Source organism: Aulostomus chinensis, chromosome 21 (assembly GCF_037954235.1).
Source record: "Aulostomus chinensis isolate RoL2024-O1b breed Wild chromosome 21, RoL_Achi_v1.0, whole genome shotgun sequence".
NCBI lineage: Eukaryota > Metazoa > Chordata > Actinopteri > Syngnathiformes > Aulostomidae > Aulostomus > Aulostomus chinensis.
Window position 1 is genome coordinate 25,074,032 of NC_141340.1, and position 22,742 is coordinate 25,096,773.

Genomic DNA, 22,742 nt, shown 5'->3' on the forward strand with positions numbered 1-22,742 from the left:
TGGTTGGCTTCCATCGGTGGGGATTCCTCTCCAGCGATTGGTGGGAAGATGACCTTCAGTGCCTCCGCCTCGATGACCACGGCTTCCGCTGGGGTTCGCTGGCTGGAGGGGGGGAGGGCGTTATCGTCTGGTCTCAGGCTGCTGGTTGGCTCGACGCGATGTTCTCCTCAGGCACTCGGGGCTTCTCTCCGCTGGTCAGGATGAAGTGTGAGGTTGCCAGATGAGGTCAGAAAGGACCCCAATAGGGACAAACGAGGCATTCTAAACCCAACATGGTGACATAGCAGTTTCAGAGAGCCTTTAGGAAGCTTCTGAGCCATCACAGACCCAACCATGTTAGTGGGGTGACACATCACACCACAGAACAAGAATTAATACCCCTTCAACCTCTCCATGGCACCTTTAAGGGAAGTTAAGACTGAAGATGCTATACAGAACGACGTCTTCACGGATCCAGATGATAAAAGAAGAGGCACGCAAAAAAACCTCAACTAGGACTGGAATTGCTGGACAAAAGGTCGGTTGAAGACAAATGCACCGACCTCAGAGCGTAGATAGTTAGAACAGAAAAGGTTAGGCGGCCCCTAGGAAAACAGAGGAGAAAAGGGACGAGGACTAAGAAGAAAAAGTAAAGAAGCCACATAACGTATGGTGAGCGATTGTTATAGGGAACTGTCCGAGAAAGGGGAGTGACCATTGACCTGCTTGGGCAGTTGGCAAATCAGCAGACTTTGCCATCTAGAAAGTCTCCCGGACATTAACTTGTCAAGCCGAGAGAAGCTCCATGCCCTGCGGATAGAAGATCCAGAAGAGTCAGAGTCAGGAACACACAAGGAAAGGAAAAGAAAGAGCGAAATAACGATGACAGTTAATGTTCTAGTGTCCATGCAAAAAGGTGTGTGTGTGTGTGTGTGTGTGTGTGTGTGTGTGTGTGTGTGTGTGACTATATGACGATATTTGTGTGTGTGACTATATGAGTGTATTTGTGTGTGTGACTATATGAATGTATTTGAGTGTGTGACTATATGAGTGCATTTGTGTGTGACTATACGAGTGTATTTGTGTCTGTATGACTATATGAGTGTATTTGTGTGTGTGACTATATGAGGGTATTTGTGTGTGTGACTATATGAGTGTATTTGTGTGTGTGTGACTTTACGAGTGTATTTGTGTGTGTGACTATATGAGTGTATTTGTGTGTGACTATATGAGTGTATTTGTGTGTGTGACTATATGAGTGTATTTGTGTGTGTGTGACTATATGAGTGTATTTGTGTGTGACTATATGAGTGTATTTGTGTGTGTGACTATATGAATGTATTTGAGTGTGTGACTATATGAGTGTATTTGTGTTTCTGACTACATGAGTGTATTTTTGTGTGTGACTATATGAGTGTATTTGTGTGTGTGACTATATGAGTGTATTTGGGTGTCTGAATATAGGTGTGTATTAGTGTGTGTGACTATGAGTGTATTTGTGTGTGTGTGACTATACGAGTGTATTTGTGTGTATGACTATATGAGTGTATTTGTGTGTCTGACTATACGTGTGTATTTGTGTGTGTGACAATATGAGTGTATTGGTGTGTCTGAATATAGGTGTGTATTAGTGTGTGTGACTATGAGTGTATTTGTGTGTGTGTGACTATACGAATGTATTTGTGTTGCGTGACGACATGAGTGTATTTTTGTGTGTATGACTTAATGAGTGTATTTGTGTGTGACTATATGAGAGTATTTATGTGCGTGACTATACGAGTGTATTTGTGTGTGTCACTATATGAGTGTATTTGTGTGTGTGACTACATGAGTGTATTGATGTGTGTGTGACTATACGAGTGTATTTGTGTGTGACTATAAGAGTGTATTTGTGTGTGTGACTATATGAGTGTATGTGTGTGTGTCACTATATGAGTGTATTTGTGTGTGTGACTATATGAATGTATTGATGTGTGTGTGACTATACGAGTGTATTTGTGTGTGACTATAAGAGTGTATTTGTGTGTGTGACTATATGAGTGTATTTGTATGTGTGACTATATGAGTGTATTTGTGTGTGACTATGTGAGTGTATTTGTGTATGTGACTATACGAGTGTATTTGTGTGTGACTATAAGAGTATATTTGTGTGTGTGACTATATGAGTGTATTTGTGTGTGACTATAAGAGTGTATTTTTGTGTGACTATATGAGTGTATTTGTATTTCTGACTATACGAGTGTATTTGTGTGTGTGACTATATGAGTGTATTTGTGTGTATGACTATACGAGTGAATTTGTGTGTGACTATACGAGTGTATTTGTGTGTGTGACTATATGAGTGTATTTGTATGTGTGACTATACGAGTGTATTTGTGTGTGACTATACGAGTGTATTTGTGTGTGTGACTATATGAGTGTATTTGTATGTGTGACTATAGGAGTGTATTTGTGTGTGACTATAAGAGTGTATTTGTGTGTATGACTATATGAGTGTATTTGTATGTGTGACTATACGAGTGTATTTGTGTGTGACTATAAGAGTGTATTTGTGTGTATGACTATATGAGTGTATTTGTGTGTGTGACTATAAGAGGGTATTTGTGTGTGTGACTATATGAGTGTATATGTGTTTGTGACTATATGAGTGTATTTGTGTGTGTGACTATATGAGTGTATTTGTGCGTGTGACTATATGAGTGTATTTGTATGTGTGACTATACGAGTGTATTTGTGTGTATGACTATGTGAGTGTGTTTGTGTGTGTGACTATAAGAGTGTATTTGTGTCGAACTATATGAGTGTATTTGTGTGTATGACTATATGAGTGTATTTGTGTGTGTGACTATATGAGTGTATATGTGTGTGTGACTATAAGAGGGTATTTGTGTGTGTGACTATATGAGTGTATTTGTGCGTGTGACTATATGAGTGTATTTGTGTGTGTGACTATATGAGTGTATATGTGTGTGTGACTATAAGAGGGTATTTGTGTGTGTGACTATATGAGTGTATTTGTGTGTGTGACTATAAGAGGGTATTTGTGTGTGTGACTATATGAGTGTATTTGTGTGTGTGACTATATGAGGGTATTTGTGTGTGTGACTATATGAGTGTATTTGTGTATGTGACTATATGAGTGTATATGTGTGTGTGACTATAAGAGGGTATTTGTGTGTGTGACTATATGAGTGTATTTGTGCGTGTGACTATATGAGTGTGTTTGTGTGTGTGACTATAAGAGTGTATTTGTGTCGAACTATACGGGTGTATTTGTGTGTAAGACTATATGAGTGTATTTGTGTGTGTGACTATATGAGTGTATATGTGTGTGTGACTATAAGAGGGTATTTGTGTGTGTGACTATATGAGTGTATTTGTGCGTGTGACTATATGAGTGTATTTGTATGTGTGACTATACGAGTGTATTTGTGTGTATGACTATATGAGTGTGTTTGTGTGTGTGACTATAAGAGTGTATTTGTGTCGAACTATATGAGTGTATTTGTGTGTTTTACTATATGAGTGTATTTGTGTGTGTGACTATATGAGTGTATTGATGTGTGTGTGACTATATGAGTGTATTTGTGTGTGTGACTATATGAGTGTATTTGTGTGTGTGACTATAAGAGGGTGTTTGTGTTTGTGACTATATGAGTGTATTTGTATGTGTGACTATACGAGTGTATTTGTGTGTGACTATATGAGTGTATTTGTGTGTGTGACTATATGAGTGTGTTTGTATGTGTGACTATACGAGTGTATTTGTGTGTGACTATATGAGTGTATTTGTGTGTGTGACTATATGAGTGTATTTGTGCATGTGACTATACGAGTGTATTTGTGTATGACTACAAGAATGTATTTGTGTGTGTGACTATATGAGTGTATTTGTGTGTGTGACTATATGAGTGTATTTGTGTGTGTGACTATATGAGTGTATGTGTGTGTGTGACTATATGAGTGTATTTGTGTGTGTCACTATATGAGTGTATTTGTGTGTGTGACTATATGAGTGTATTTGTGCATGTGACTATATGAGTGTATTTGTGTGTATGACTATATGAGTGTATTTGTGTGTGTGACTATATGAGGGTATTTGTGTGTGTGACTATATGAGTGTATTTGTGTGTGTGACTATATGAGTGTATTTGTGTGTGTGATTATACGAGTGTATTCTGTGTGACTATAAGAGTGTATTTGTGTATGTGACTATATGAGTGTATTTGTATGTGTGACTTTATGAGTGTATTTGTGTGTATGAGTATATGAGTGTATTTGTATTTGTGACTATATGAGTGTATTTGTTTGTGTGACTATACGAGTGTATTTGTGTGTGACTATACGAGTGTATTTGTGTTTCTGACTATATGAGTGTATTTGTGTGTCACTATATCAGTGTATTTGTGTGTGTGACTATATGAGTGTATTCGTGTATGTGACTGTATGAGTGTATTTGTGTGTGTATGACTATATGATTGTATTTGTGTGTGACTATATGAGTGTATTTGTATGTGTGACTATATGAGTGTATTTGTATGTGTGACTATATGAGTGTATTTGTGTTTCTGACTATAAGAGTGTATTTGTGTGTGACTATAAGAGTGTATTTTTGTGTGACTATAAGAGTGTATTTTTGTGTGACTATGAGAGTGTCTTTGTGTGTGACTATAAGAGTGTTTTTGTGTGTGACTGTAAGAGTGTATTTGTGTTGCGTGACTATATGAGTGTATTTTTGTGTGTATGACTTAATGAGTGTATTTGTGTGTGACTATATGAGAGTATTTATGTGCGTGACTATACGAGTGTATTTGTGTGTGTCACTATATGAGTGTATTTGTGTGTGTGACTACATGAGTGTATTGATGTGTGTGTGACTATACGAGTGTATTTGTGTGTGACTATAAGAGTGTATTTGTGTGTGTGACTATATGAGTGTATGTGTGTGTGTCACTGTATGAGTGTATTTGTGTGTGTGACTATATGAATGTATTGATGTGTGTGTGACTATACGAGTGTATTTGTGTGTGACTATAAGAGTGTATTTGTGTGTGTGACTATATGAGTGTATTTGTATGTGTGACTATATGAGTGTATTTGTGTGTGACTATGTGAGTGTATTTGTGTATGTGACTATACGAGTGTATTTGTGTGTGACTATAAGAGTATATGTGTGTGTGTGACTATATGAGTGTATTTGTGTGTGACTATAAGAGTGTATTTTTGTGTGACTATATGAGTGTATTTGTATTTCTGACTATACGAGTGTATTTGTGTGTGTGACTATATGAGTGTATTTGTGTGTATGACTATACGAGTGTATTTGTGTGTGACTATACGAGTGTATTTGTGTGTGTGACTATATGAGTGTATTTGTATGTGTGACTATACGAGTGTATTTGTGTGTGACTATACGAGTGTATTTGTGTGTGTGACTATATGAGTGTATTTGTATGTGTGACTATAGGAGTGTATTTGTGTGTGACTATAAGAGTGTATTTGTGTGTATGACTATATGAGTGTATTTGTATGTGTGACTATACGAGTGTATTTGTGTGTGACTATAAGAGTGTATTTGTGTGTATGACTATATGAGTGTATTTGTGTGTGTGACTATAAGAGGGTATTTGTGTGTGTGACTATATGAGTGTATATGTGTTTGTGACTATATGAGTGTATTTGTGTGTGTGACTATATGAGTGTATTTGTGCGTGTGACTATATGAGTGTATTTGTATGTGTGACTATACGAGTGTATTTGTGTGTATGACTATGTGAGTGTGTTTGTGTGTGTGACTATAAGAGTGTATTTGTGTCGAACTATATGAGTGTATTTGTGTGTATGACTATATGAGTGTATTTGTGTGTGTGACTATATGAGTGTATATGTGTGTGTGACTATAAGAGGGTATTTGTGTGTGTGACTATATGAGTGTATTTGTGCGTGTGACTATATGAGTGTATTTGTGTGTGTGACTATATGAGTGTATATGTGTGTGTGACTATAAGAGGGTATTTGTGTGTGTGACTATATGAGTGTATTTGTGTATGTGACTATATGAGTGTATATGTGTGTGTGACTATAAGAGGGTATTTGTGTGTGTGACTATATGAGTGTATTTGTGCGTGTGACTATATGAGTGTGTTTGTGTGTGTGACTATAAGAGTGTATTTGTGTCGAACTATACGGGTGTATTTGTGTGTAAGACTATATGAGTGTATTTGTGTGTGTGACTATATGAGTGTATATGTGTGTGTGACTATAAGAGGGTATTTGTGTGTGTGACTATATGAGTGTATTTGTGCGTGTGACTATATGAGTGTATTTGTATGTGTGACTATACGAGTGTATTTGTGTGTATGACTATATGAGTGTGTTTGTGTGTGTGACTATAAGAGTGTATTTGTGTCGAACTATATGAGTGTATTTGTGTGTTTTACTATATGAGTGTATTTGTGTGTGTGACTATATGAGTGTATTGATGTGTGTGTGACTATATGAGTGTATTTGTGTGTGTGACTATATGAGTGTATATGTGTGTGTGACTATAAGAGGGTGTTTGTGTTTGTGACTATATGAGTGTATTTGTATGTGTGACTATACGAGTGTATTTGTGTGTGACTATATGAGTGTATTTGTGTGTGTGACTATATGAGTGTATTTGTATGTGTGACTATACGAGTGTATTTGTGTGTGACTATATGAGTGTATTTGTGTGTGTGACTATATGAGTGTATTTGTGCATGTGACTATACGAGTGTATTTGTGTATGACTACAAGAATGTATTTGTGTGTGTGACTATATGAGTGTATTTGTGTGTGTGACTATATGAGTGTATTTGTGTGTGTGACTATATGAGTGTATGTGTGTGTGTGACTATATGAGTGTATTTGTGTGTGTCACTATATGAGTGTATTTGTGTGTGTGACTATATGAGTGTATTTGTGCATGTGACTATATGAGTGTATTTGTGTGTATGACTATATGAGTGTATTTGTGTGTGTGACTATATGAGGGTATTTGTGTGTGTGACTATATGAGTGTATTTGTGTGTGTGACTATATGAGTGTATTTGTGTGTGTGATTATACGAGTGTATTCTGTGTGACTATAAGAGTGTATTTGTGTATGTGACTATATGAGTGTATTTGTATGTGTGACTTTATGAGTGTATTTGTGTGTATGAGTATATGAGTGTATTTGTATTTGTGACTATATGAGTGTATTTGTTTGTTTGACTATACGAGTGTATTTGTGTGTGACTATACGAGTGTATTTGTGTTTCTGACTATATGAGTGTATTTGTGTGTCACTTTATCAGTGTATTTGTGTGTGTGACTATATGAGTGTATTCGTGTATGTGACTGTATGAGTGTATTTGTGTGTGTATGACTATATGATTGTATTTGTGTGTGACTATATGAGTGTATTTGTATGTGTGACTATATGAGTGTATTTGTATGTGTGACTATATGAGTGTATTTGTGTTTCTGACTATAAGAGTGTATTTGTGTGTGACTATAAGAGTGTATTTTTGTGTGACTATAAGAGTGTATTTTTGTGTGACTATGAGAGTGTCTTTGTGTGTGACTATAAGAGTGTTTTTGTGTGTGACTGTAAGAGTGTATTTGTGTGTGACTATATGAGTGTATTTGTGTGTGACTATAAGAGTGTATTTGTGTGTGACTATATGAGTGTATTTGTGTGTGACTATATGAGTGTATTTGTGTGTGACTATATGAGTGTATTTGTGTGTGACTATAAGAGTGTATTTCTATGTGTGACTATATGAGTGTATTTGTGTGTGACTATAAGAGTGTATTTTTTATGTGTGAATATATGAGTGTATTTGTGTGTGACTATATGAGTATATTTGTGTGAGTATTACAATATGAGTGTATTTGTGTGTGTGCCTATATGAGTGTATTTGTGTGTGTGACTATATGAGTGTATTTGTGTGTGTAACTATATGAGTGTATTTGTGTGTGACTATAAGAGTGTATTTGTGTGTATGACTATATGAGTGTATTTGTGTGTAACTATATGAGTGTGTTTGTGTGTGTGACTATCTGAGTGTGTTTGTGTGTATGACTATATGAGTGTATTTGTGTGTCTGACTATACGAGTGTATTTGTGTGTGACTATAAGAGTGTATTTGTGTGTGACTATATGAGTGTATTTGTATGTGTGACTATACGAGTGTATTTGTGTGTGTGACTATACAAGTGTATTTGTGTGTGACTATCAGAGTGTATTTGTGTGTGACAAAATGAGTGTATTCGTGTGTGTGACTATATGAGTGTATTTTTGAGTATGACTGTACGAGTGTATTTGTGTGTGACTATAAGAGTGTATTTGTGTGTGACTATATGAGTGTATTTGTATGTGTGACTTTACGAGTGTATTTGTGTGTGACTATCAGTGTATTTGTGTGTGATTATATGAGTGTATTTGTGTGTGTGACTATAAGAGTGTATTTGTGTGTGTATGACTATATGAGTGAATTTTTGTGTGACTATATGAGTGTATTCGTGTATGTGACAAAATGAGTGTATTTGTATGTTCGACTATATGAATGTATTTGTGTGTGACTATAAGAGTGTATTTGTGTGTGACTATATGAGTGTATTTGTGTGTGACTATATGAGTGTATTTGTGTGTGTGACTATATGAGTGTATTTGTGTGTGACTATATGAGTGTATTTGTGTTCGACTATATGAGTGTATTTGTGTGTGTGACTATAAGAGTGTATTTATGTGTGTGTGACTATATGAGTGTATTTGTGTTCGACTACATGAGTGTATTTGTGTGTGTGTGACTATATGAGTGTATTTGTGTTCGACTATATGAGTGTATTTGTGTGTGTGTGACTACAGGAGTGTATTTGTGTGTGTGACTATATGAGTGTATTTGTGTGTGTGACTATATGAGTGTATTTGTGTGTGTGACTATATGAGTGTATTTATGTGTGTGTGACTATATGAGTGTATTTGTGTGTGTGACTATATGAGTGTATTTGTGTGTCTGACTATACGAGTGTATTTGTGTGCGTGACTATATGCGTGTATTTGTGTGTGTGTGACTATATGAGTATATTTGTGTGTGTGACTATATGAGTGTATTTGTGTGTGTGACTATCGGAGTTTATTTGTGTGTGTGAGTATACGAGTGTATTTGTTTGTGTGACTAAATGAGTGTATTTGTGTGTGTGACTATCGGAGTTTATTTGTGTGTGTGAGTATACGAGTGTATTTGTGTGTGTGACTGTATGAGTGTATTCGTGTGTGTGACTATCGGAGTTTATTTGTGTGTGTGAGTATACGAGTGTATTTGTGTGTGTTACTATATGAGTGTATTTGTGTGTATGACTATATCAGTGTATTTGTGTGTATGACTATACGAGTGTATTTGTGTGTGACTATAGGAGTGTATTTTTGTGTATGACTATATAAGTGTATTTGTGTGTGTGTGACTATACGAGTGTATTTGTGTGTGTTACTATATGAGTGTACGTGTGTGTATGACTATATAAGTTTATTTGTGTGTGTGTGACTATACGAGTGTATTTTTGTGTGACAATAAGAGTGTATTTGTGTGTGTGACTATATGAGTGTATTTGTGTGTGTGACTATATAAGTGTATTTGTGTGTGTGACTATATGAGTGTATTTGTGTGTGTGACTATAGGAGTTTATTTGTGTGTGTCTGACTATATGAGTGTATTTTTGTGTGACTATATGAGTGTATTTGTGTGTGTATGACTATATGAGTGTATTCGTGTGTGTGTATGACTATATGAGTGTATTTGTGTGTGTGACTATAAGAGTGTATTTGTGTGTTTGACTATATAAGTGTATTCGTGTGTGTGACTATAGGAGTTTTTTTGTGTGTGACTATAAGAGCGTATTTGTGTTTGTGTGACTATATGAGTGTATTTGTGTGTGACTATATGAGTGTATTTGTGTGTGCGACTATACGAGTGTATTTGTGTGTATGACTATATGAGTGTATTTGTGTGTAACTATATGTGTGTTTTTGTGTGTGTGACTATCTGAGTGTGTTTGTGTGTATGACTATATGAGGGTATTTGTGTGTATGACTATATGAGTGTATTTGTGTGTCTGACTATACGAGTGTATTTGTGTGTGACTATAAGAGTGTATTTGTGTGTGACTATATGAGTGTATTTGTATGTGTGACCATACGAGTGTATTTGTGTGTGTGACTATACAAGTGTATTTGTGTGTGACTATCAGAGTGTATTTGTGTGTGACAAAATGAGTGTATTCGTGTGTGTGACTATATGAGTGTATTTTTGAGTATGACTGTACGAGTGTATTTGTGTGTGACTATAAGAGTGTATTTGTGTGTGACTATATGAGTGTATTTGTATGTGTGACTTTACGAATGTATTTGTGTGTGACTATCATTGTATTTGTGTGTGACTATATGAGTGTATTTGTGTGTGTGACTATAAGAGTGTATTTGTGTGTGTATGACTATATGAGTGTATTTGTGTGTATGACTATACGAGTGTATTTGTGTGTGACTATATGAGTGTATTCGTGTATTTGACTATATGAGTGTATTTGTGTGTGTGTGACTATACGAGTGTATTTGTGTGTGTTACTATATGAGTGTATTTGTGTGTAAGACTATATGAGTGTATTTGTGTGTGTGACTATATGAGTGTATATGTGTGTGTGACTATAAGAGGGTATTTGTGTGTGTGACTATATGAGTGTATTTGTGCGTGTGACTATATGAGTGTATTTGTATGTGTGACTATACGAGTGTATTTGTGTGTATGACTATATGAGTGTGTTTGTGTGTGTGACTATAAGAGTGTATTTGTGTCGAACTATATGAGTGTATTTGTGTGTTTTACTATATGAGTGTATTTGTGTGTGTGACTATATGAGTGTATTGATGTGTGTGTGACTATATGAGTGTATTTGTGTGTGTGACTATATGAGTGTATTTGTGTGTGTGACTATAAGAGGGTGTTTGTGTTTGTGACTATATGAGTGTATTTGTATGTGTGACTATACGAGTGTATTTGTGTGTGACTATATGAGTGTATTTGTGTGTGTGACTATATGAGTGTGTTTGTATGTGTGACTATACGAGTGTATTTGTGTGTGACTATATGAGTGTATTTGTGTGTGTGACTATATGAGTGTATTTGTGCATGTGACTATACGAGTGTATTTGTGTATGACTACAAGAATGTATTTGTGTGTGTGACTATATGAGTGTATTTGTGTGTGTGACTATATGAGTGTATTTGTGTGTGTGACTATATGAGTGTATGTGTGTGTGTGACTATATGAGTGTATTTGTGTGTGTCACTATATGAGTGTATTTGTGTGTGTGACTATATGAGTGTATTTGTGCATGTGACTATATGAGTGTATTTGTGTGTATGACTATATGAGTGTATTTGTGTGTGTGACTATATGAGGGTATTTGTGTGTGTGACTATATGAGTGTATTTGTGTGTGTGACTATATGAGTGTATTTGTGTGTGTGATTATACGAGTGTATTCTGTGTGACTATAAGAGTGTATTTGTGTATGTGACTATATGAGTGTATTTGTATGTGTGACTTTATGAGTGTATTTGTGTGTATGAGTATATGAGTGTATTTGTATTTGTGACTATATGAGTGTATTTGTTTGTGTGACTATACGAGTGTATTTGTGTGTGACTATACGAGTGTATTTGTGTTTCTGACTATATGAGTGTATTTGTGTGTCACTATATCAGTGTATTTGTGTGTGTGACTATATGAGTGTATTCGTGTATGTGACTGTATGAGTGTATTTGTGTGTGTATGACTATATGATTGTATTTGTGTGTGACTATATGAGTGTATTTGTATGTGTGACTATATGAGTGTATTTGTATGTGTGACTATATGAGTGTATTTGTGTTTCTGACTATAAGAGTGTATTTGTGTGTGACTATAAGAGTGTATTTTTGTGTGACTATAAGAGTGTATTTTTGTGTGACTATGAGAGTGTCTTTGTGTGTGACTATAAGAGTGTTTTTGTGTGTGACTGTAAGAGTGTATTTGTGTTGCGTGACTATATGAGTGTATTTTTGTGTGTATGACTTAATGAGTGTATTTGTGTGTGACTATATGAGAGTATTTATGTGCGTGACTATACGAGTGTATTTGTGTGTGTCACTATATGAGTGTATTTGTGTGTGTGACTACATGAGTGTATTGATGTGTGTGTGACTATACGAGTGTATTTGTGTGTGACTATAAGAGTGTATTTGTGTGTGTGACTATATGAGTGTATGTGTGTGTGTCACTGTATGAGTGTATTTGTGTGTGTGACTATATGAATGTATTGATGTGTGTGTGACTATACGAGTGTATTTGTGTGTGACTATAAGAGTGTATTTGTGTGTGTGACTATATGAGTGTATTTGTATGTGTGACTATATGAGTGTATTTGTGTGTGACTATGTGAGTGTATTTGTGTATGTGACTATACGAGTGTATTTGTGTGTGACTATAAGAGTATATGTGTGTGTGTGACTATATGAGTGTATTTGTGTGTGACTATAAGAGTGTATTTTTGTGTGACTATATGAGTGTATTTGTATTTCTGACTATACGAGTGTATTTGTGTGTGTGACTATATGAGTGTATTTGTGTGTATGACTATACGAGTGTATTTGTGTGTGACTATACGAGTGTATTTGTGTGTGTGACTATATGAGTGTATTTGTATGTGTGACTATACGAGTGTATTTGTGTGTGACTATACGAGTGTATTTGTGTGTGTGACTATATGAGTGTATTTGTATGTGTGACTATAGGAGTGTATTTGTGTGTGACTATAAGAGTGTATTTGTGTGTATGACTATATGAGTGTATTTGTATGTGTGACTATACGAGTGTATTTGTGTGTGACTATAAGAGTGTATTTGTGTGTATGACTATATGAGTGTATTTGTGTGTGTGACTATAAGAGGGTATTTGTGTGTGTGACTATATGAGTGTATATGTGTTTGTGACTATATGAGTGTATTTGTGTGTGTGACTATATGAGTGTATTTGTGCGTGTGACTATATGAGTGTATTTGTATGTGTGACTATACGAGTGTATTTGTGTGTATGACTATGTGAGTGTGTTTGTGTGTGTGACTATAAGAGTGTATTTGTGTCGAACTATATGAGTGTATTTGTGTGTATGACTATATGAGTGTATTTGTGTGTGTGACTATATGAGTGTATATGTGTGTGTGACTATAAGAGGGTATTTGTGTGTGTGACTATATGAGTGTATTTGTGCGTGTGACTATATGAGTGTATTTGTGTGTGTGACTATATGAGTGTATATGTGTGTGTGACTATAAGAGGGTATTTGTGTGTGTGACTATATGAGTGTATTTGTGTATGTGACTATATGAGTGTATATGTGTGTGTGACTATAAGAGGGTATTTGTGTGTGTGACTATATGAGTGTATTTGTGCGTGTGACTATATGAGTGTGTTTGTGTGTGTGACTATAAGAGTGTATTTGTGTCGAACTATACGGGTGTATTTGTGTGTAAGACTATATGAGTGTATTTGTGTGTGTGACTATATGAGTGTATATGTGTGTGTGACTATAAGAGGGTATTTGTGTGTGTGACTATATGAGTGTATTTGTGCGTGTGACTATATGAGTGTATTTGTATGTGTGACTATACGAGTGTATTTGTGTGTATGACTATATGAGTGTGTTTGTGTGTGTGACTATAAGAGTGTATTTGTGTCGAACTATATGAGTGTATTTGTGTGTTTTACTATATGAGTGTATTTGTGTGTGTGACTATATGAGTGTATTGATGTGTGTGTGACTATATGAGTGTATTTGTGTGTGTGACTATATGAGTGTATATGTGTGTGTGACTATAAGAGGGTGTTTGTGTTTGTGACTATATGAGTGTATTTGTATGTGTGACTATACGAGTGTATTTGTGTGTGACTATATGAGTGTATTTGTGTGTGTGACTATATGAGTGTATTTGTATGTGTGACTATACGAGTGTATTTGTGTGTGACTATATGAGTGTATTTGTGTGTGTGACTATATGAGTGTATTTGTGCATGTGACTATACGAGTGTATTTGTGTATGACTACAAGAATGTATTTGTGTGTGTGACTATATGAGTGTATTTGTGTGTGTGACTATATGAGTGTATTTGTGTGTGTGACTATATGAGTGTATGTGTGTGTGTGACTATATGAGTGTATTTGTGTGTGTCACTATATGAGTGTATTTGTGTGTGTGACTATATGAGTGTATTTGTGCATGTGACTATATGAGTGTATTTGTGTGTATGACTATATGAGTGTATTTGTGTGTGTGACTATATGAGGGTATTTGTGTGTGTGACTATATGAGTGTATTTGTGTGTGTGACTATATGAGTGTATTTGTGTGTGTGATTATACGAGTGTATTCTGTGTGACTATAAGAGTGTATTTGTGTATGTGACTATATGAGTGTATTTGTATGTGTGACTTTATGAGTGTATTTGTGTGTATGAGTATATGAGTGTATTTGTATTTGTGACTATATGAGTGTATTTGTTTGTTTGACTATACGAGTGTATTTGTGTGTGACTATACGAGTGTATTTGTGTTTCTGACTATATGAGTGTATTTGTGTGTCACTTTATCAGTGTATTTGTGTGTGTGACTATATGAGTGTATTCGTGTATGTGACTGTATGAGTGTATTTGTGTGTGTATGACTATATGATTGTATTTGTGTGTGACTATATGAGTGTATTTGTATGTGTGACTATATGAGTGTATTTGTATGTGTGACTATATGAGTGTATTTGTGTTTCTGACTATAAGAGTGTATTTGTGTGTGACTATAAGAGTGTATTTTTGTGTGACTATAAGAGTGTATTTTTGTGTGACTATGAGAGTGTCTTTGTGTGTGACTATAAGAGTGTTTTTGTGTGTGACTGTAAGAGTGTATTTGTGTGTGACTATATGAGTGTATTTGTGTGTGACTATAAGAGTGTATTTGTGTGTGACTATATGAGTGTATTTGTGTGTGACTATATGAGTGTATTTGTGTGTGACTATATGAGTGTATTTGTGTGTGACTATAAGAGTGTATTTCTATGTGTGACTATATGAGTGTATTTGTGTGTGACTATAAGAGTGTATTTTTTATGTGTGAATATATGAGTGTATTTGTGTGTGACTATATGAGTATATTTGTGTGAGTATTACAATATGAGTGTATTTGTGTGTGTGCCTATATGAGTGTATTTGTGTGTGTGACTATATGAGTGTATTTGTGTGTGTAACTATATGAGTGTATTTGTGTGTGACTATAAGAGTGTATTTGTGTGTATGACTATATGAGTGTATTTGTGTGTAACTATATGAGTGTGTTTGTGTGTGTGACTATCTGAGTGTGTTTGTGTGTATGACTATATGAGTGTATTTGTGTGTCTGACTATACGAGTGTATTTGTGTGTGACTATAAGAGTGTATTTGTGTGTGACTATATGAGTGTATTTGTATGTGTGACTATACGAGTGTATTTGTGTGTGTGACTATACAAGTGTATTTGTGTGTGACTATCAGAGTGTATTTGTGTGTGACAAAATGAGTGTATTCGTGTGTGTGACTATATGAGTGTATTTTTGAGTATGACTGTACGAGTGTATTTGTGTGTGACTATAAGAGTGTATTTGTGTGTGACTATATGAGTGTATTTGTATGTGTGACTTTACGAGTGTATTTGTGTGTGACTATCAGTGTATTTGTGTGTGATTATATGAGTGTATTTGTGTGTGTGACTATAAGAGTGTATTTGTGTGTGTATGACTATATGAGTGAATTTTTGTGTGACTATATGAGTGTATTCGTGTATGTGACAAAATGAGTGTATTTGTATGTTCGACTATATGAATGTATTTGTGTGTGACTATAAGAGTGTATTTGTGTGTGACTATATGAGTGTATTTGTGTGTGACTATATGAGTGTATTTGTGTGTGTGACTATATGAGTGTATTTGTGTGTGACTATATGAGTGTATTTGTGTTCGACTATATGAGTGTATTTGTGTGTGTGACTATAAGAGTGTATTTATGTGTGTGTGACTATATGAGTGTATTTGTGTTCGACTACATGAGTGTATTTGTGTGTGTGTGACTATATGAGTGTATTTGTGTTCGACTATATGAGTGTATTTGTGTGTGTGTGACTACAGGAGTGTATTTGTGTGTGTGACTATATGAGTGTATTTGTGTGTGTGACTATATGAGTGTATTTGTGTGTGTGACTATATGAGTGTATTTATGTGTGTGTGACTATATGAGTGTATTTGTGTGTGTGACTATATGAGTGTATTTGTGTGTCTGACTATACGAGTGTATTTGTGTGCGTGACTATATGCGTGTATTTGTGTGTGTGTGACTATATGAGTATATTTGTGTGTGTGACTATATGAGTGTATTTGTGTGTGTGACTATCGGAGTTTATTTGTGTGTGTGAGTATACGAGTGTATTTGTTTGTGTGACTAAATGAGTGTATTTGTGTGTGTGACTATCGGAGTTTATTTGTGTGTGTGAGTATACGAGTGTATTTGTGTGTGTGACTGTATGAGTGTATTCGTGTGTGTGACTATCGGAGTTTATTTGTGTGTGTGAGTATACGAGTGTATTTGTGTGTGTTACTATATGAGTGTATTTGTGTGTATGACTATATCAGTGTATTTGTGTGTATGACTATACGAGTGTATTTGTGTGTGACTATAGGAGTGTATTTTTGTGTATGACTATATAAGTGTATTTGTGTGTGTGTGACTATACGAGTGTATTTGTGTGTGTTACTATATGAGTGTACGTGTGTGTATGACTATATAAGTTTATTTGTGTGTGTGTGACTATACGAGTGTATTTTTGTGTGACAATAAGAGTGTATTTGTGTGTGTGACTATATGAGTGTATTTGTGTGTGTGACTATATAAGTGTATTTGTGTGTGTGACTATATGAGTGTATTTGTGTGTGTGACTATAGGAGTTTATTTGTGTGTGTCTGACTATATGAGTGTATTTTTGTGTGACTATATGAGTGTATTTGTGTGTGTATGACTATATGAGTGTATTCGTGTGTGTGTATGACTATATGAGTGTATTTGTGTGTGTGACTATAAGAGTGTATTTGTGTGTTTGACTATATAAGTGTATTCGTGTGTGTGACTATAGGAGTTTTTTTGTGTGTGACTATAAGAGCGTATTTGTGTTTGTGTGACTATATGAGTGTATTTGTGTGTGACTATATGAGTGTATTTGTGTGTGCGACTATACGAGTGTATTTGTGTGTATGACTATATGAGTGTATTTGTGTGTAACTATATGTGTGTTTTTGTGTGTGTGACTATCTGAGTGTGTTTGTGTGTATGACTATATGAGGGTATTTGTGTGTATGACTATATGAGTGTATTTGTGTGTCTGACTATACGAGTGTATTTGTGTGTGACTATAAGAGTGTATTTGTGTGTGACTATATGAGTGTATTTGTATGTGTGACCATACGAGTGTATTTGTGTGTGTGACTATACAAGTGTATTTGTGTGTGACTATCAGAGTGTATTTGTGTGTGACAAAATGAGTGTATTCGTGTGTGTGACTATATGAGTGTATTTTTGAGTATGACTGTACGAGTGTATTTGTGTGTGACTATAAGAGTGTATTTGTGTGTGACTATATGAGTGTATTTGTATGTGTGACTTTACGAATGTATTTGTGTGTGACTATCATTGTATTTGTGTGTGACTATATGAGTGTATTTGTGTGTGTGACTATAAGAGTGTATTTGTGTGTGTATGACTATATGAGTGTATTTGTGTGTATGACTATACGAGTGTATTTGTGTGTGACTATATGAGTGTATTCGTGTATTTGACTATATGAGTGTATTTGTGTGTGTGTGACTATACGAGTGTATTTGTGTGTGTTACTATATGAGTGTATTTGTGTGTATGACTATATGAGTGTATTTGTGTGTGTGACTTTATGAGTGTATTTGTGTGTGTGACTATCGGAGTTTATTTGTGTGTGTGAGTATACGAGTGTATTTGTGTGTGTGACTATAGGAGTGTATTTGTGTGTATGACTATATAAGTGTATTTGTGTGTGTGTGAATACACGAGTGTATTTGTGTGTGTTACTATATGAGTGTATTTGTGTGTATGACTATATAAGTGTATTTGTGTGTGTGTGACTATAAGAGTGTATTTTTGTGTGACAATAAGAGTTTTTTTGTGTGTGTGTGACTATATGAGTGTATTTGTGTGTGTGACTATATAAGTGTATTTGTGTGTGTGACTATATGAGTGTATTTGTGTGTGTGACTATATGAGTTTATTTGTGTGTGTCTGACTATATGAGTGTATTTGTGTGTGTGACTATAATAGTGTATTTGTGTGTGTATGACTATATGAGTGTATTGGTGTGTGTGTATGACTATATGAGTGTATTTGTGTGTGTGACTATATGAGTGTATTTGTGTGTGTGACTATATGAGTGTATTTGTGTGTGACTATAGGAGTGTATTCGTGTATGTGATTATATGAGTGTATTTGTGTGTGACTATATAAGTGTATTTGTGTGTGACTATAAGAGTGTATTTGTATGTGTGAATATATGAGTGTATTTGTGTGTGACTATATGAGTGTATTTGTGTGTGTGTGTGAATATACGAGTGTATTTGTGTGTATGACTATATGAGTGTATTTGTGTGTGTGCCTATATGAGTGTATTTGTGTGTGTGACTATATGAGTGTATTTGTGTGTGTAACTATATGAGTGTATTTGTGTGTGACTATAAGAGTATATTTGTGTGTGTGACTATATGAGTGTATTTGTGTGTAACTATATGAGTGTGTTTGTGTGTGTGACTATATGAGTGTATTTGTGTGTGTGACTATATGAGTGTATTTGTATGTGTGACTATATGAGTGTATTTGTGTTTCTGACTATGAGAGTGTATTTGTGTGTGACTATAAGAGTGTCTTTGTGTGTGACTATAAGAGTGTCTTTGTGTGTGACTATAAGAGTGTATTTGTGTGTGACTATAAGAGTGTATTTGTGTATGACTATATGAGGGTATTTGTGTGTATGACTATAAGAGTGTATTTGTGTGTGACTATATGAGTGTATTTGTATGTGTGACTATACGAGTGTATTTGTGTGTGTGACTATACGAGTGTATTTGTGTGTGACTATCAGAGTGTATTTGTGTGTGACAAAATGAGTGTATTCGTGTGGGTGACTATATGAGTGTATTTGTGTGTATGACTGTACGAGTGTATTTGTGTGTGACTATAAGAGTGTATTTGTGTGTGACTATATGAGTGTATTTGTATGTGTGACTTTACGAGTGTATTTGTGTGTGTATGACTTTACGAGTGTATTTGTGTGTGACTATATGAGTGTATTCGTGTGTGTGACTATATGAGTGTATTTGTGTGTATGACTGTACGAGTGTATTTGTGTGTGACTATAAGAGTGTATTTGTATGTGTGACTTTACGAGTGTATTTGTGTGTGACTATACGAGTGTATTTGTGTGTGACTATACGAGTGTATTTGTGTGTGACTATATGAGTGTATTCGTGTATGTGACTATATGAGTGTATTTGTATGTTCGACTATATGAATGTATTTGTGTGTGACTATAAGAGTGTATTTGTGTGTGACTATAAGAGTGTATTTGTGTGTGTGACTATATGAGTGTATTTGTGTGTGTGACTATATGAGTGTATTTGTGTGTGTGACTATAAGAGTGTATTTGTGTGTAGACTATAAGAGTGTATTTGTATGTGTGACTATATGAGTGTATTTGTGTGTGTGACTATATGAGTGTATTTGTGTGTGTGACTATAAGAGTGTATTTATGTGTGTGACTATATGAGTGTATTTGTGATCGACTACATGAGTGTATTTGTGTGTGTGTGACTATATGAGTGTATTTGTGTTTGACTATATGAGTGTATTTGTGTGTGTGTGACTATAGGAGTGTATTTGTGTGTGTGACTATATGAGTGTAGTTGTGTGTGTGACTATATGAGTGTATTTGTGTGTGTGACTATATGAGTGTATTTATGGGTGTGTGACTATAAGAGTGTATTTGTGTGTGACTATATGAGTGTATTTGTGTGTGTGACTACATGAGTGTATTTGTGTGAGTATTACTATATGAGTGTATTTGTGTTTGTGTGACTATACGAGTGTATTTGTGTGTGTGACTATATGAGTGTATTTGTGTGTGTGCCTATATGAGTGTATTTGTGTGTGTGAATATATGAGTGTATTTGTGTGTGACTATAAGAGTGTATTTGTGTGTGTGACTATATGAGTGTATTTGTGTGTAACAATATGAGTGTGTTTGTGTGTGTGACTATCTGAGTGTGTTTGTGTGTGACTATAAGAGTGTATTTTTGTGTGACTATATGAGTGTATTTGTGTGTGACTATAAGAGTGTATTTGTGTGTAGACTATAAGAGTGTAGTTGTATGTGTGACTATATGAGTGTATTTGTGTTCGACTATATGAGTGTATTTGTGTGTGTGACTATAAGAGTGTATTTATGTGTGTGTGACTATATGAGTGTATTTGTGTTCGACTATATGAGTGTATTTGTGTGTGTGTGACTATAGGAGTGTATTTGTGTGTGTGACTATATGAGTGTAGTTGTGAGTGTGACTATATGAGTGTATTTGTGTTCGACTATATGAGTGTATTTGTGTGTGTGTGACTATAGGAGTGTATTTGTGTGTGTGACTATATGAGTGTAGTTGTGTGTGTGACTATATGAGTGTATTTGTGTGTGTGACTATATGAGTGTATTTATCGGTGTGTGACTATATGAGTGTATTTGTGTGTGTAACTATATGAGTGTATTTGTGTGTCTGACTATACGAGTGTATTTGTGTTCGACTATATGAGTGTATTTGTGTGTGTGTGACTATATGAGTGTATTTGTGTGTGTGACGATATGAGTGTATTTGTGTGCGTGACTATATGCGTGTATTTGTGTGTGTGTGACTATATGAGTATATTTGTGTGTGTGAGTATACGAGTGTATTTGTGTGTGTGACTATATGAGTGTATTTGTGTGTGTGACTATCGGAGTTTTTTTGTGTGTGTGAGTATACGAGTGTATTTGTGTGTGTGACTATAGGAGTTTATTTGTGTGTGTCTGACTATATGAGTGTATTTGTGTGTGTGACTATATGAGTGTATTTGTGTGTGTATGACTATATGAGTGTATTCGTGTGTGTGTGTGATTATATGAGTGTATTTGTGTGTGTCACTATCGGAGTTTATTTGTGTGTGTGAGTATACGAGTGTATTTGTGTGTGTGACTATCGGAGTTTATTTGTGTGTGTGAGTATACGAGTGTATTTGTTTGTGTGACTTTATGAGTGTATTTGTGTGTGTGACTATCGGAGTTTATTTGTGTGTGTGAGTATACGAGTGTATTTGTGTGTGTGACTATATGAGTGTATTTGTGTGTGTGACTATCGGAGTTTATTTGTGTGTGTGAGTATACGAGTGTATTTGTGTGTGTGACTATATGAGTGTATTTGTGTGTGTATGACTATAAGAGTGTATTTGTGTGTATGACTATATAAGTGTATTTGTGTGTGTGTGACTATACGAGTGTATTTGTGTGTGTGACTATACGAGTGTATTTTTGTGTGACAATAAGAGTGTATTTGTGTGTGTGTGACTATATGAGTGTATTTGTGTGTGTGACTATACAAGTGTATTTGTGTGTGTGACTATATGAGTGTATTTGTGTGTGTGACTATAGGAGTTTATTTGTGTGTGTCTGACTATATGAGTGTATTTGTGTGTGTGACTATATGAGTGTATTTGTGTGTGTATGACTATATGAGTGTATTTGTGTGTGTGACTATATGAATGTATTTGTGTGTTTGACTATATAAGTGTATTCGTGTGTGTGTATGACTATATGAGTGTATTTGTGTGTGTGACTATAAGATTGTATTTGTGTGTTTGACTATATAAGTGTATTTGTGTGTGACTATAGGAGTTTATTTGTGTGTGACTATAAGAGTGTATTTGTGTTTGTGTGACTATATGAGTGTATTTGTGTGTGACTATATGAGTGTATTTGTGTGTGTGACTATACGATTGTATTTGTGTGTGACTATATGAGTGTATTTGTGTGTGACTATAGGAGTGTATTCGTGTATGTGATTATATGAGTGTATTTGTGTGTATGATTATAAGAGTGTATTTGTGTATGTTACTATATGAGTGTATTTGTGTGTGTGACTATAAGAGTGTATTTGTGTATGTTACTATATGAGTGTATTTGTGTGTATGACTATATGAGTGTATTTGTGTGTGACTATATGAGTGTATTTGTGTGTGTGACTAGATGAGTGTATTTGTGTGTGTGACTATATGAGTGTATTTGTGTGTGTGACTATATGAGTGTATTTGTGTGTATGTGACTATATGAGTGTATTTGTGTGTGTGACTATATGAGTGTATTTCTGTGTATGTGACTATAAGAGTGTATTTGTGTATGTTACTATATGAGTGTATTTGTGTGTGTGACTATAAGAGTGTATTTGTGTATGTGACAATATGAGTGTATTTGTGTTTGTGACTATATGAGTGTATTTGTGTGTGACTATATGAGTGTATTTGTGTGTTTGTGACTATAAGAGTTTATTTGTGTGTGT

General features: G+C 35.0%; 1 long non-coding RNA gene across 1 annotated transcript in view; it reads left to right on the forward strand.

Annotated features, from left to right (window-relative positions):
* Window positions 1–460: 460 nt before the first annotated feature.
* LOC147242104 (uncharacterized) overlaps window positions 461–22,742 on the forward strand; it is a 48,869-nt gene continuing 26,587 nt past the window's right edge. The window contains exon 1 of the long non-coding RNA XR_015111060.1: window positions 461–517. This is a non-coding gene — a long non-coding RNA (uncharacterized LOC147242104). The remainder of the gene's footprint in view (window positions 518–22,742) is intronic.